Here is a 15240-nt window from a genome sequence, read left to right as displayed (position 1 = left end):
AAGTATCAAAGATTTAACAAGTGTTGCCATGCTGAGTCACAAAGTCAGTGGTTAGGATAAGGGTAGGGGTGTTTTGGGGGAGGGGGGTTTCATAGTCTTGTTTTTGTTTTTTTATTTTGTTTCAAACAATTTCTAATTCAAGGGCTCTGGTGAACATGTTTTTCAAAGGAAGTGACAAAATTAAGTGGTTACTCACCATATGCATGCAAGTACATTACTTGTGTGGCCGTTCATATAAAAGACAACTGGTGCCAATGGTTTGGCTTTGCATGGTTTACCTAATAAGGGTGATGACCTGCTTGCAACAGCAGCAATACTAGCATCCAGTACAATTAATTGAAATAAAACAACGTAAAGGGCTGTGGCTTTCAGTGTGAACTTTTACCCAATTTTCTGTATGACTAAACAAATTAGCAAGGGATTAATTTGAATTAATCTTAACCTAAAAAAACCTAATGAACTAGACCTTCAATCCAGCCATTGACTTGAAGTTGAAGGCAACTAACTGAGGTTAGAACTAGAATTGTGTGTCTAGAATGGGAGTGTACATGCCTGGCAAGGAGGGTTGATGCATGGCAGCTTTGATTGGAATAACATTTTGCACGTAGGACAGTATCGGTAAAGAAGGGATGTAATTATGGCAAGTGATGGCAATAGGCCTAGAGACATTAGACAACATGGCAAGAATTATCACTTTAGGCAAGAATTAATTGGCACTTTAGGCGAGAACTGGCACTTGAGGCAAGAGTTAGCACTTGAGGCTAGAGATGGCACTTTAGGCAAGAGATGGCACTTTAGACAAGGATTGGCACTTTAGGCAAGAATTAATTGGCACTTTAGGCAAGAATTAATTGGCACTTTTGGCAAGAAATAGTTGGCACTTTTGGCAAGAAATAGTTGGCACTTTAGGTAAGAATTAAGTGGCACTTTAGGCAAATATTGGCACTTTAGGCAAGAAAGTGGCAGGCAAGACAGGACAATTAACATAAGGCAAGAAAGGGCAATTTTTGTTCACTATAGAATGTCAAGTGAGTACATGTACATGAATGTTACTTACAGAGCTGAGTTTTGAGGACAGACACCCACAGACAAGCTAAAAGGGGAACTAGATGTTAACTATTGGTGGAGTGAGTATTGGAGGCCTGTGGAATATTGAGATGCTAGCACAGCAAAGGACTCCAGATATCACTGATGATGGAACTGATGTCCTGCAGAAAAATCCTGTGCCAGACATCCAAGGCCTTTCAGACTCGGCAAGGATTGTGGCACTCAATACTTATGATGAGGTGCTACCGATCGGTAAAATGCTGAATTATCAAAAATTTCCTGCAATCTCCCCAAAGAACCATGCGCCTTGTGTTCATGGAGTCCAGCGCTAAGATCCTCACCGATGTACCCAATGCAGACCTTTCTGTATTCACAGGTGTTACATCAGGTTAGGTCTCAGAGTCTTACTCATCCTTGTAGGCTATTGCAGATCATGTTAGGCATGGAAAACCTAGATGCCAGTGTCATTCAGGAAGGACTAAATGCAATAAGAGCTGCCTATGAAGGGAAGTGTAATGGACCAGATGAACCTGATGGGTAGACTTTGAGTATACGAAACACTTAAGTCAGTGAAAGACTTCGGATCAAGTGTCTCAACTTGATGTACCCCAAATCGGTCGTGTTGGATTGTTGCCTTGACATAGCAAAGTTGTCGCAGCAAAGGATCGTGGTCAATGATGAAGGATTGCCAGACAAGGGTGCCAATGACTGATGAATAGATCCCAGGGCACTGGACAGATTGATTGTGGAGATGCCTATCAATGTGTGGCTCTCTGATAGACAAAAGGGCTGAGAATACTGCCAGACTGCCTGGAGGCCTCAATATCCAGGAAGAAGATTCGATCCAAGGTGAGCCAGATGCTGCTGTGTGTGAACCAGCTGAAGTGTCTCAGGAACTGCTGGAGGTACTGTGCTGTGTGATAAAATGATGAAAGTGTCATCCACAAACTGAAGATAACTGTTGCTCTCAAATCCACGAAAGCTGTACAGAACTATATGATGATATTGGCCAGAACTGGAGATGGGGTTAATCCTGTGGAAGTTCCAGCTGACTGCTTGAAGAATTGACCTGTCCACTGGATGAAGGACGGCAGGATGTAGATGGGTAGGAGATCACAAACCTAATCCAGAGAGAGGGTTTCACACTCACACAGCTTGTCTTCATGAAGGTTTCCTGACCGAGACCTTGAGACATGCCTCACCCATGGGATTGGTGATGAATACCTGGAGTCTCCACTGAAGCTGCACATGGCTTTGTTGGGATCACAAGTAAAGGTTTTCGCAGCAGCAGCAGCAGCAGCAGCAGCAGCAGCAGCAGCAGCAGCGCAGCGCAGCGCAGCGCAGCGCAGCGCAGTGCAGCAGCAGCAGCATGATGATGATGGTGATGGTGGTGGTGAGGGTGAGGGGGGTGGTGGCGGCCGCCAGTGGGGGTGATGGGGATGGTGAGGGTGATGATCCCAATGACACCATGAGCGCAACCTCACAGTGTTCCCAACGACACCATGGTCAACCCCGATGAAGGCTACCAGATATTCACTGCCATCCCCACAGGCTACTCATGCCTCGGTGCCAAGGGGGACTCCGACTTGACTACGCCCTGCAGAAATATGAAGCCCCACACTCCAAACCAGGTTCATGATCTGCGACCCACCTACATCCTGCTGTCTTTCTTCCAATGAACAGCCAGTTGTCCAAGCAGCCTTCTGGAACTTCCACAGGATCAACTCTATCCCCAGTTTTAGTCAATGCCTTCATATAGGAGTACTGCCTTCGTAGATCTGAGACCAAGAGTTTGTCTTCAGTACATGGATGAGACTCTCATCACTTCATCATACAGCATGGGACCTCCAGCAGGTCCTGAAAGACTTCAACTGGATTTACAGCAGCATCTGGCGCAGTGAGGATCAGGCGCCTTGAATCTCATCCCCGGATGCTAAGGTCTGAAAACAGTCTGACAACACCCTCGACCCCTGAGTCTATTAGAGATGACCGACAGACACTGACTGGCAACATCGACAACCAATCCTTCCTGCACCCGGAAATCCAAACACCAGTCAAAGAGCAACCTTGTCCGGGAAGCCTGCATCAGCAACCACAATCCTGGCCGGCAACAACTTTACCATATCAAGACAGCACTACAACACAACAGATTCAAGGCTCATCCAGTCAAGACGCAAGATCCAAAGTCTTTCACCTACCAAAGGGTCCCCTACACCCAAGGTCGAACCCACTAGGCTCACCCCGCCTATTACACAGCCCAACACAGGCAGTTCTCATCACATCCAGTACTTCCTAAATGACAAAGGTATCCGGGCTTTCCACACCCACAAGATCCACAATAGCCCACAGGACAAGCAAGCCTCCAAGACCGAACCTGATGCATCCCCTGCGAATGCAGAAGGTGTACACTGGGTACACCAGCAAGAGAACTCAACGCCAGACAGCACAAACACAGAGCACATGGCAGATGGGGAGAATTACAGGAAATCAGTGAACACCCAGCACTCACCAAAAGGGACACCATCATCATGAGTATCAAGCAGCTACATCCATGCTCTGTCCGTCTAGCAATGAAGGTCAGCAAACAGACGATAGCTCTGCAAAACTTCAGCATCACCATCAGAGACATCTGTTACCCTCTACATGTACGTAGTAGCTCAAACATCCACAGACCTCCAATTGCCTTCCTCCTCCAATTTCTTAGACCTCCTCCTCCAATGTCTTCTAAGGATGTGACGTTTCATTTTGTAAATGTTTAGCAAACATTTAAAGAACCATCTCAATGTTGAGCCCTTTCACAAAGACTGACGACTGCCCATTGTGCAGACCAACATGATCGACACAACAAATAATAAATGAGTAACATAATAAAAAGAGGGCTGTCATTGAAAACAATAAAAAGATGAGCACGTAGCCTGAAAGTAATCTAGTACTGCAGTTCTCCTTAGCTTTTAGCAAATTGAATAGGTTTGGATTATTTTTGTTATGCATGCTCAACTCAAAGGAAGATAGCGGAAAATAGGTTCCTGTTTTTAAAATTTGAGTTTTGTTAAAACTTTTGGAAAAATACGATTTAGAATTTTGTTTATTATTTTAAATGTTTAAATGTGTAAATGTCACATCCATAATTTCCTCACTCCACCAATACATAGTTCCCCTTTTGCCTGTGGATTTCAGTTTAATGTTTACACTCAGCCTGCAGAGGACAAAAATACTTTTTGATATCAGATTTTATATATTTATTGAATTTGTTAAAAGCACAAGTAAATTAATAGGCACAGTTTAAGTAGCTAAATTAAATTTATGATATACATCTTTTTTCAAAGTGGATTTTTGTTAATTTTCACCTACTGCTTCTAATTGTTTCAGCTTCTTTTCAAAAAATTAAATGTACCCACTGACACCCTATAGTGAACATAGTTAAACAGTACAACTGCCAATGCATCAACCTTACGCTAGAATCATTCGTGGGTTTATCTCTATCCTAAATGCTGGAGATAGTTTATCATGAATTTCTTCCCGCATGTACACTCCCAGCAAGTTTTTATTAAAAAGGGGCCTATGGGTCATTCTTCAGTATCAAGTGTCTACTTTCATGTCCCGACACTTTAAGGCACTATAATTCGAAAAAATATAGAATGAAAATAAGATTTCTGAGCAGTGAAATTAACACGACTCCTATTATGTGCAGTGTTAAAAACTCTTTAACATAATGGACAAGATGCTCATTCTTTACAATACTCCCTCAAAACCCCCTCAAAATGCATGTCCCCGTGTATTTCTCAATATGTACCTACTGCCATAATTTGTAAAGTAAACAACTTGAAAAGGTAATTATACCTCCAAAAGCCAAGTAATATAATAATTGTCATTTCCGTCACAAAAGGTGTGACGGATATGACTTTTGCATTCTTTTCACAATCAATATTTCTTTGGGTCCTATTGAAAATAAAGGAACCCAGCATTAATTATTTCCTGTAGAAAACTACTTCACATCACCACTCCAATACAATAGAGACTAAAATAACAGAGAGAGAGATATGTTGCAAGGATGAATGAAGTCCCTGAAAGCCATCAGCCCTGTTTTTGGTACATAATAATTGTCAATTATCAGATTGATCTTCGATCAGGCCAATTAAATATGTTGAACACTTCAAGTTATTCAACATGGGAAAATGCACATGACAACGTGAGAAACCACTAGCTTAACTGTCACTTCCTTAACATGCTCAAAATCCAAAATGTTTAAATAGGATTATGTGAAAATTTTAGATCTACGGTTTACGGAAAATTGTACGTTGATTCGATTGCAAACCCCGCGCTTTGTGAATGCACATCGCCATGATCGCAACCTTGGTAATACGATTCTGTCCCTGTTAAATACTCACGACCAGGCCATGAACTTCTTGCAGTTTTTCAGGGGTTAAGAAAATCGAGTTGACGGCGGACGTACTGAACCAAGTACCTCACAAATTAGCAGAAGAGAAACAACCATGAAAACATCCGGAGAAAGTGACCCAACATGGCGACGACACTTGCGAGAAGGGCTTGAGTACAGGGTCTTTTCATTGTGACATGTGCATGCAGCACTGACATGACAACAAACCAACACGTGTGAATTGCAATCATTCATTTTGCACCTGTCAGTGTCACAAAACAACACCACCTGTATGCGCCCTCACGTGGGCAATACGTCATACCTTGGGAATTTTCGTAAACATTGGTTTCGTTTGAAAGATTTAGCTTTGACTTCCAGCGATGTTATTTTGTCACTTTCGGGATATACTGGTATCGGTCTTTGTTTTGCTTTGAACATTTCTTGTTGTTGACAGCCCAAATGTTATGACTTGCTTGTATCGGACATGTAATTAGTTGTGGAAATGATTACGACACCGAGTCCGAAGCTAGTCCGAAATTTCAAAAACACCACTCTCAAAGATTTGTTTAGAGGGCGCTGTTAAAGTTACCGGTAGAAACTTTTTAACATAGACTTGGTGGCAAGATTACCCCCAGAGAGATTGACCCCTGATACCAAAAATGCTACCTCAAAATGAAAAAAGTAGAACAAAGTTCCTTTAGAACGGTGTAAAGATTATGTATGTATGTTTTTGTGTTTAAGTATATGTATAATATCCTGGGTCCATTATTTTTTTACCAAATTGTGGTAAACGCAAGAAATGTGGCCTACAGAACCGAAATGGGCCGAGTCATTTGAGGGAACTCACCCTCAGATGTGGTTCCACCAGTGTGGGGGGGGGGGGGGGGGGGGGCAGGGAGCACCCAAACGTTTGTTGAGACCCCCCCCCCATTAAAAAAAAGGAATTCCGTACAAAAAGACGGTAGCAAATGTTAGAATTAAGGTGATGTTACATTCGAACGGTCTCTCCTCCCCCCCCCCCCCTTCCCCCTAAAAAAAAAACAGTTGTGAGCAGGGGCCATCAATTTACACCAGGCACGGATCTAGAGGGAGGGGGTTGGGGTAAAAAAAAAAAAAATAAAAAATAAAAAAAAACCATTATCATACAAATTCCTAAAAAATTATACTGGTATAATGTACCCCTGTTCAAAATACGGCACACCAGTCTGTAATCTAGCGTTACTAATCGTCGAATTTGAACAGCGCCCCCTATTAAAATATGGAACCAGCCCCCCCCCCCTAGTTTTTAATTTTACGGAGGCCAAATGTCCGGAAAAACACCTGTTTACATCAGATTTTTGGCTGATGTAACACCCCCCCCCTGCGAAATTCCTGGATCCGCCCCTGTACACTATTAGGTAATGTAGTGTGCACGATTGTAGGCTTTTATCGGCACTCCCCTGGGCACTCCCCATTGAATATATGTACAAGAAAAGGAAGATACTTAAATTTTTCAAGATATTTTAAATTTGGATTTGATTATTTTTCTTGAGTACTTTCCATCAGCCATATCTACTTGAAAACATTGGGATTCTGTAAACAAGAAATTAAGCGTGACACAATGACATAAGCAAGAGGAAAAAATGGTCAATCTTTCACACAGAATAATTTGACTGAAACAAGTAAATTGGCTCAGATCTACATGTACATGTATTTAATATAAAATTTGCCATTGAAAATACAATTTTATTAAAAGTTCAAAAGAGTTCATTTCTAACATCATGTTGCCAGAAAAATAGAACATTTATAGAATAAAAAGTATGATTCCCTTTAAACACCGCATCCACTTTAATAATTTGCCATTGGAAATATAGTTTTTTGAAATATGAAAGAAGTGACTGTTAATTTTTAAACCAAGTCACAAAATCCAAAATTTACAGCACATAAATTCTGATAAGTTGAATAATTATATGGTGTACATGTATTATAAATGACAAACACAACTACATTAAAGTAGGTGAATCATATCCACATCATCTAAATTCATACCAACATCCATGACAGAAAACCTTATCGCATTTGCATAAATAATCTTAACGAGGCAAATTTGCACTTCACTGTAACACACATTGTTTTGAAGTTAAAATGTATTTCACTCTCGAAGGTTATACGAAATGACAAAAACACTTCTAAATTGTATATAAATTCTTTGGAAGATTTGGCAACTTAAAACAAAGGGAATACAAATTCATCTTGATGTTTTCTAATTACACATTGCACTCAGATGAATACATGCCTTTCATGATTGCATGTGCTGTCTAAATCTGGTCTCAGATTATCATGATCATGATTAATCCTACAAATGCAGGACTCATTTGACTATTAAAAATGTTCACATTTGATGTTTCCCATTTACCATCAGAAGCAATGAAATACATTTCTTGTATAATCCTAATGACTGCAACTTTCTTAAAAGGTACATATGATTATTTGCTTCTTGTGCCTTTACTTTCGTTTGAAGCAACAAAATTGCTAAAAATCTTAAGCAGGGTGCATGACAACTAACCTGTTGAAGGTTGATTGGATAGTATACATTTTAAGAAAACTGAGGAAATACATTCACTTTTTTGGGGTGTCTTGTAACTGGATTCCATTGCTAATACATAATGTTAAATGTGCCGTGGACACCCTCTTTCAACACCACCTCAGTTTTCATCCACACGAAACAATTTCAGCTGGAATATTTTCAAAGGGTATTTGGTACCACTCCTATCTTGACTTTGAGCAGAGTTTTGTCATTAAATCAATGCTTCTCCAGGTCATTGCAAATGATGCACATGGCTTTGAGTTAACAGTGTTTCAATTTTAACTGTGAATGTACATTGGTCCAGTAAATAAAACTTTCAGGTACTGTTATCCACACAATTTTCACACAAAATTTGAGCCCTGCTAACGAACTCATTGCACACAGCAAGATGTGACAATAGCTTGTACATTGACGACTAGTCTCTTGGGTTTCAGTAAATATATATAAAAACATGTTTACATAATAAAATATGTATATTGCATTATTAATTTAGAGCACAAAATTGCATCATGACAAGTTCCAATTTATGAGTACCGTTTTCAACAATGATTAATTTTTTTTTTTTTTAATATAACACTGTCTCCTTATTTGTTACAATTGTTATAATAATAATAATAATAATAATAACGGAATTTATACCGCGTTATCCGCCATAAATGACGCTCATGGCGCAAACAAAAATTATATCAAATCAGAAATAACAAAACAATAAATTATATCATAATAATGCAACATATTTTATAATGCACTAATCGTCGGTTTCCCTTTTTGGTTTATTGGAACATTTGTTTGTTTATTTTAACAATCCTTTGCACTGATCCAGTGTAACCGGCACAAATTTGGACACCATGTATTGGTTCAGTTGAGCTTGCCATTTGGGGTCGAGATGCATGTTGAGAAAATGCCTGGTGATAGATGTCTTGAGATCCTCTGAGGAAAAAAAAAGACCAAAGAAATTCAAAATGAGACGAGCAAAATGGTGGTTAATCTAAACACAGACTCAAAACGGCAGGTTCTTGCAGGCCGTTTAAAGTCTGATACTGGCAAGTGCGTAGATTGTCAGCTGGCTAGTGCGTAGATTGTTAGATTGACCTATGACGCAGGGGTCAACATTATATAAATATTTACGGGCGTACTAAATGTCAGAATCATGAGGCCCCTGAATGTCCTCATGTACATGTGTCAGGTCAGATCTTCTGTTTAAACGGTGGACTGACTGTCTGAGGTACTTCCCTCTTCCACACAACAAATATCTTTACGCAAAGTATGTAACACTAATTTTATTCAGTATTCCTAAGATGGAATTTTGCGTCGGGGTGATGTAAATCAAATTAGGTTTTGCCCTTCACCGACATATAAATGGTCGGTATAAACGGTCAGTGTGTTACCTCCCGAGTGAAAGTTGGAAAAAATCACTCGGGTGGGACTCGAACCCATGACCTCCTACTTTCTAGTGCAGATGTCTTACCACTCGACCACCAAGCTAAGGGGATTGGTTGGCTGGTTTGAATCTGATGTACACAGCAGCGGGTATTGCATTAACTATTCATAACATGGAATTTTCAATTGGGGTGATGTAAATCAATTTAGGTATTGCCCCTCGCCAACATTTTTTTTCTCCAACTTTCACTCAGGAGGTAACACACTGAGCATACAGTGTTTATACGTCGGGGAGGGCAGAACCTAATTTGATTAGAGTTTTAGTCGGCATGCAGAGTCCTCTGGTGAAAAGGTTCCCGTGTTTGACTCAAATCAAAAGTTACTGAATCATGTTTTGAATAGTTTTGAATTGCAGCTATACGCGACGTCGCGCACTGATCCAACGAATTATAGCAACCGTGCGCCCGTTGCATCGTTCCATGCTTGCACGCACTTCGCCGAAAAACAAACGAACAACTAATTTAAATTTTCCTACGGTGCGTCTTCAAACGCACCGTTAGAAAAGCCTTCTTTCATTGATTTCTTCAAAATGAGAGCTTCCCAGAAAGAGGCTTCAGAAAGAACATTTCACAGGGCGATTAGTTCCCTTACTATCTTTCAACCAAGTTTGTTTTTCAACAATAATTACGCCAGTTACTTTTCAGATGGCTGCACATGATGGACTATAGCTTTAACATCAGCGCAAGGTGTTGGGTGACAATGCGTTCAAGAGTTCCACCTAACCCTTTTCTTAAGAGGGAGTACTTGGCAGTGTTGTAGGACTCGAGTCCAGGACTCGGACTTAAGTTTGACTCGAGTCACATTTTTCGTGACTCGGACTCGACTTGAGTCACATTGGAAATGACTCAGACTCGGACTCGACCATGATGACTCAACTCGCGCTTGGTGACTTGTGACTCGAGTCACGTAATTTCATCAAAAGAAAAACCTAACGTAGGGATGGAAAGGATCATTGAGGAATAATGTTTGGATGATAAACATGGAGGGAAGGGATGGAGGAGGATTTATTTAGGGATAGGAATTTAAAGGAAAACACATTTTGGGTCTAAACATATGTACACACACAACTATATACACTGGGATTTACATAAAAGACAGACTGGATGATTGAAAAATCATTTTTTAAAAATGATTAGTTTGATGAACACTAAAAACAAGTGACTCGTGACTCGGACTTGGACTCGAGGCTTGTGACTCGAGACTCGGACTCAGACTTAACGTTGGTGACCCGACTACAACACTGGTACTTGGTGACAGAGTCCACTGTACCTACCAGGTAATTCTGAGTTGACCACCCCAGGGTAGACAGGCAAAGGCCCCCATGAGGTGACAACATGAAGCTTGTCCCTCAGCTCAGGATGGGCCTTCATCTGTAAGGCTAGAGTGTTGGAGTCGATGCCTGTACCGTCTGCTGTCTTATCAAGGATCATCTGGATGGACTTCAGATGGGAACCTGGGCAGGATACAAAAAAATTACGAGATGTAAATTATCCTTTTTTATATTGGATTTTTGTTTGCCCTTAGCCGACATATTTTGTTAACACTGTACACTTAGTGTTGTCCGAAGGCTTAGGTGGGACTCAAACTAATGACCTCCTCCACAAAGTTGGGTTACGCGCTGCTACATCAGACTCCAAATGGCAGAGTTGCTGACTCGAGTCATGTGACTTGGACTCGAGTCGGACTCGAGTCGCTATTTTTGTGACTTGTGACTTGACTTGTAAATACCAGCTTTGACTTGTGACTTGACTTGGACTTGCAAACAACAACTTGTGAACTTGACTTGGGATTGCAAAAAAAGACTTGTTATCAACCCAAGTCAGACGCTACTCGAGCAACCCAATACACTTTAATTAACTATTATACTTTTAATTAGCTTTTTCATTCCAGAAAATAACCTCAGTGACTGAATCCAGTAAAATGAGAGTTCCCACTAGTTTCAAAAGTTTTCAATAAGACTGTCACAACAAACTACAGTTTTCAATGAACAATTGTCTCTTGCTTAATTATTGGTTGACAAACTTTGAAAGGAACATTTCATGAAAAGAAGCAGGCCTTTGTCAATTGCATGTGAAATACCGGATAGCCTAACCCATTGGTAGGCGTTTAGCAGGCGCGGTTCTAGAACCAATATTTTTTTGGGGGCTAGCACGGTGGATCCAATTTTTTCAGGGAGGCGTGCTGAAATGTTGATCGGTTATTTTTTTCCAGACACTTAGGCCTCCGAAAATCAATAGGTTGGGGGTGGGGGGGGGGGGGGGCCTCATGCCATATTTTCAATGGGGATCGCCAATAAAATCCTAAAATCTGTCACACTATATTAACTAATGCACCCTTGTCACGGCTATTTCTTCTTTAGGGGGAGACCGTTTCGCATGTACATCACAATCCTCCTTTTGGCTAATGCAATTTTTTTTTAACAGAATTTATTTTGGGGGGGGCTAGACCAAATTTTTGGGGGGGCTACAGCCCCCCCCCCCCCCCCCCCGTAGCCCCCCAGAAAAACCGGCCCTGGCGTTTAGTATACATGAAATTGAACAATAAAGTGTTAGTATACTACATGTAATCGAGTGAGTGGAGTCTTTTTTTCACGGTCATCTCAACATTTATTTCTACAATGTAAAGTAAATTGATTAAAGTATACAAAGGGCTAATATCCGACAGATATGTGATAAACTACAATAATAGTAATTGCAACACATTTGAAAAAGGGGAATTAAGGAGGCATGTTCAAAATAACTCGTAAGTTGACGCCAGGTTATTCTTTTAGCTTTTACAGCTGGACAAAATAATGTGTAACTTGACGTGTTCTTGGACAAAGATACTTGTGACTTGACTTGTTTTTAGACCAAAATGACTTGTGACTTGACTTGTGACTGGACCTAATGACTTGTGACTTGACTTGTGACTGGACCTAATGACTTGTGACTTGACTTGGACTTGCAAACATGACTTGTGACTTGACTTGGACTTGCAAAAAATGACTTGCTGCCACCTCTGCCAAATGGCCAGCTTGCCACAGCAAGCTCAGTGGTCGAGTGGTTAATGCGTCTGCACTAGAAGCAGAAGATTGTGGGTTCGTGTCCAACCCGAAGTAAGCTTGTGTTTTTTTTCTTGCAAGCCCTCAGACAACACTCGAGTGTATACAGTGTTTGTAAAATACTTCAGGCAACAAACAAATAACATATATAAAAAAGAAGATCAATAATTTATGGATGAAATTAAAAACCAATTGTTTGAAAAGTTGATTCCTACTTTCTGATTCATAATTTCAAATTTCACAATCATCCACATAGAAATGAGGTGCAGACCAATGCAAATGAGTCTTCACAGATGTTTGTCTTACCTGACTGGATAATTTCACAAAAGAAACTGGCCTTGTTCTCTCCTATCTTTTTGAGTTCTCGATGGGTAATCCCGAATCAGCTCAGTGAATGGGCGTCGATGTAGGCCCCAACAGATCCACATAGGTCCTCAAACACTTTATGCTATCACTGAAATATAATCAATACAATTGTGATTAGCATTGAAACATTTACATAGTATCAGGTGGGGGGGGGGGGGGAAATGTCAGGGGAAAAAACGGGTTGGGGATTACATCCCCCCCCCAAAAAAAAATAGACATACACACTTTCCCCTTCCCAATTGTCACATTTGTGGAAGACAGTGTTCTAGTGAAGGTTTGCAGTTTGCAGTAACACCATGTAGGCATGTAGAGTCTCTTTGGAAAGATGTGGTGTTCTGAAAGAACCAACCAGTTCTTTTCAGAGCCACACATCTTTCCAAAAGACACTTCTACATAGTGGTACCACAAACCTTTACTAGTTCATGCCACCACCATGCAAGACAGTGTTGTCGTGGAGACCCTCACAAGCAGTACTGTAGCGTCGAGTCCTCACAATTCCATCAAAATTAAATCACACGTCCTGTCACAAGTCCAGTCACAGGTAACGATACCAAATGAATGGTTTTGCCATGTGCTGTTCCTTTTGAAAAAATTCTGGCTGGACTTTTTAATAGACTTAAAGACATGAAACAAGTCTATCACAAGTCATCCCACCCCTGGCCAAGTCACGAGCTATTCCAATGAACCGTGACAAAGGCATTCCTTTGTTTAGGCCAAAAAAACCCATGTTTAGCATCCCTGCCCACTTCCATTTTGGAGGCCGACTCCTTTTATTTTTTTGGCCTACCATTCATCCCGTTACTGTGACCAGCAGTGTTGGAGGTCTCGAGGCCGGCCTCGGCCTCGAAGCCGATTTTCAAGGCCTTGGCCTCGGAGGTGCAAGGCCTCGGCCTCGGAGCCTTCCGGCCTCGGCGAATCAGTCAGGCCCGGCTTTTTTTTATAAATTTCCCATGTAAAAACAAGAGTCTCTACTTGAAGAGGAAGAACAAGAAAACCAATTTCAAAAAGTTACACTTAATTTGCATTTTCTTCTTTGTCATCTTTGGCTTAAAAGGTCTGCAATTATCTGTTAGATTACCAAGATGCGTCTGTTTTTAGTTAAACATCCTTTTAAACTAGGAAACTTTTGCAAGGTAACGTTATTAATTAATGAAAGTCTACCCTGCCTTGCAGGATCACTCAAATCAGTACATTGGAGCAATGCTATTACTGCAACTTTTTTATTTGCCCTTTTTTCATTCAAATGAAAGCGTCGTGTTGGTATGCGTGATTGGATTTCTATCATTTTCTCACAAGATGGGCAGAAGAGTGCCCTCTGTCATTGCATTTGGGATATTGTTTGAAATCGTGCATTTCTATTTCATTAATTTAAGAATAATGTTGGGGGAACTCAGGATTTGTGATACCTGTATGTTACCTTTTGAAATTCATATGTAAGGTATTTCTCATGTTTTTGCACTGACAACATTTCTATTTGTCAGAACCTACACAATTTAGTTGTAAAGTAGACCAATGCGCAGCAACAGCGCCACCATGTGGGCGGCTTTGGCATTCCTCATATTGCCATCGCCTCTGCTGTTGGCCTGCGTGCTTCGCACAAAATTCACATACTTTATCTCTTTCTTGAATTGTTAATGTCTCATCTTGGTTATACAGGGTGTCCTGAAATAATGGTGCATGTAAACCCCGCCATTTTCGCCAATATACAACCAGAATGCGTGGGTGCGCGCGCGTAAGGAAGTTTTGGAAACGACATCGTACAGCAGTGCAGTATATACTGAGGATGTTTACGACGAAAGCGTATACTACGATTTATTTTCTTTGAACACTTCCACCCACCGACATATTTACCTTTCCTAAACCAAGCATCTTTGTAATCCGGACACAAGGAATGTGTAAACGAGATTTCAGCTTCCTCCATCAGGTAAAGATATGAAACATTGTTGTAATTGTTTCGCTACGGCAGCAGTTTCTGTTGAGTTTACGTCGTTATAGCTGTTTAAGTTAAGCTAAAATATGGCCCATGGACATGAACACAAAAAAGTCTGGAAATATCGCCAAAAGAAAGTCACAAAATTGGAGCATTTTAACTGTTTATTTCGTTAAAAAGGTATTTATTAATGGGAATAACAGTGTGAGGAGCCGGTCTTCACACTGCGTGATAATGACCGGGTGTGTGGGGGTGACACGCTGTTAATGGACCTTGAACTTCGTCTCGGTCCATTAACAGCGGTCACCTCCACACCCGGTCATTATCACGCAGTGAAGACCGGCTCCTCACACTGTTATTCCCTTTAATCTAAGCAAACCTACTAGATTCGTGTGACTGATTCAAATCTATATTATGTACTGATTATCAGCACCACTCCATGTACATGGATATCTGCAGCAATTTTCTGTTCA

The 15240-nt window shown here is 40.8% G+C and overlaps 1 pseudogene; it reads right to left on the bottom strand.

The window, feature by feature from the left end:
• Window positions 1-8710: 8710 nt before the first annotated feature.
• LOC119743330 lies at window positions 8711-13589 on the bottom strand (annotated as a pseudogene).
• Window positions 13590-15240: the final 1651 nt, after the last annotated feature.

Source organism: Patiria miniata, unplaced genomic scaffold (genome assembly GCF_015706575.1).
Source record: "Patiria miniata isolate m_02_andy unplaced genomic scaffold, ASM1570657v1 HiC_scaffold_6, whole genome shotgun sequence".
NCBI classification, from domain to species: Eukaryota; Metazoa; Echinodermata; class Asteroidea; order Valvatida; family Asterinidae; genus Patiria; species Patiria miniata.
This window is presented reverse-complemented; position numbering and strand designations above follow the sequence as displayed.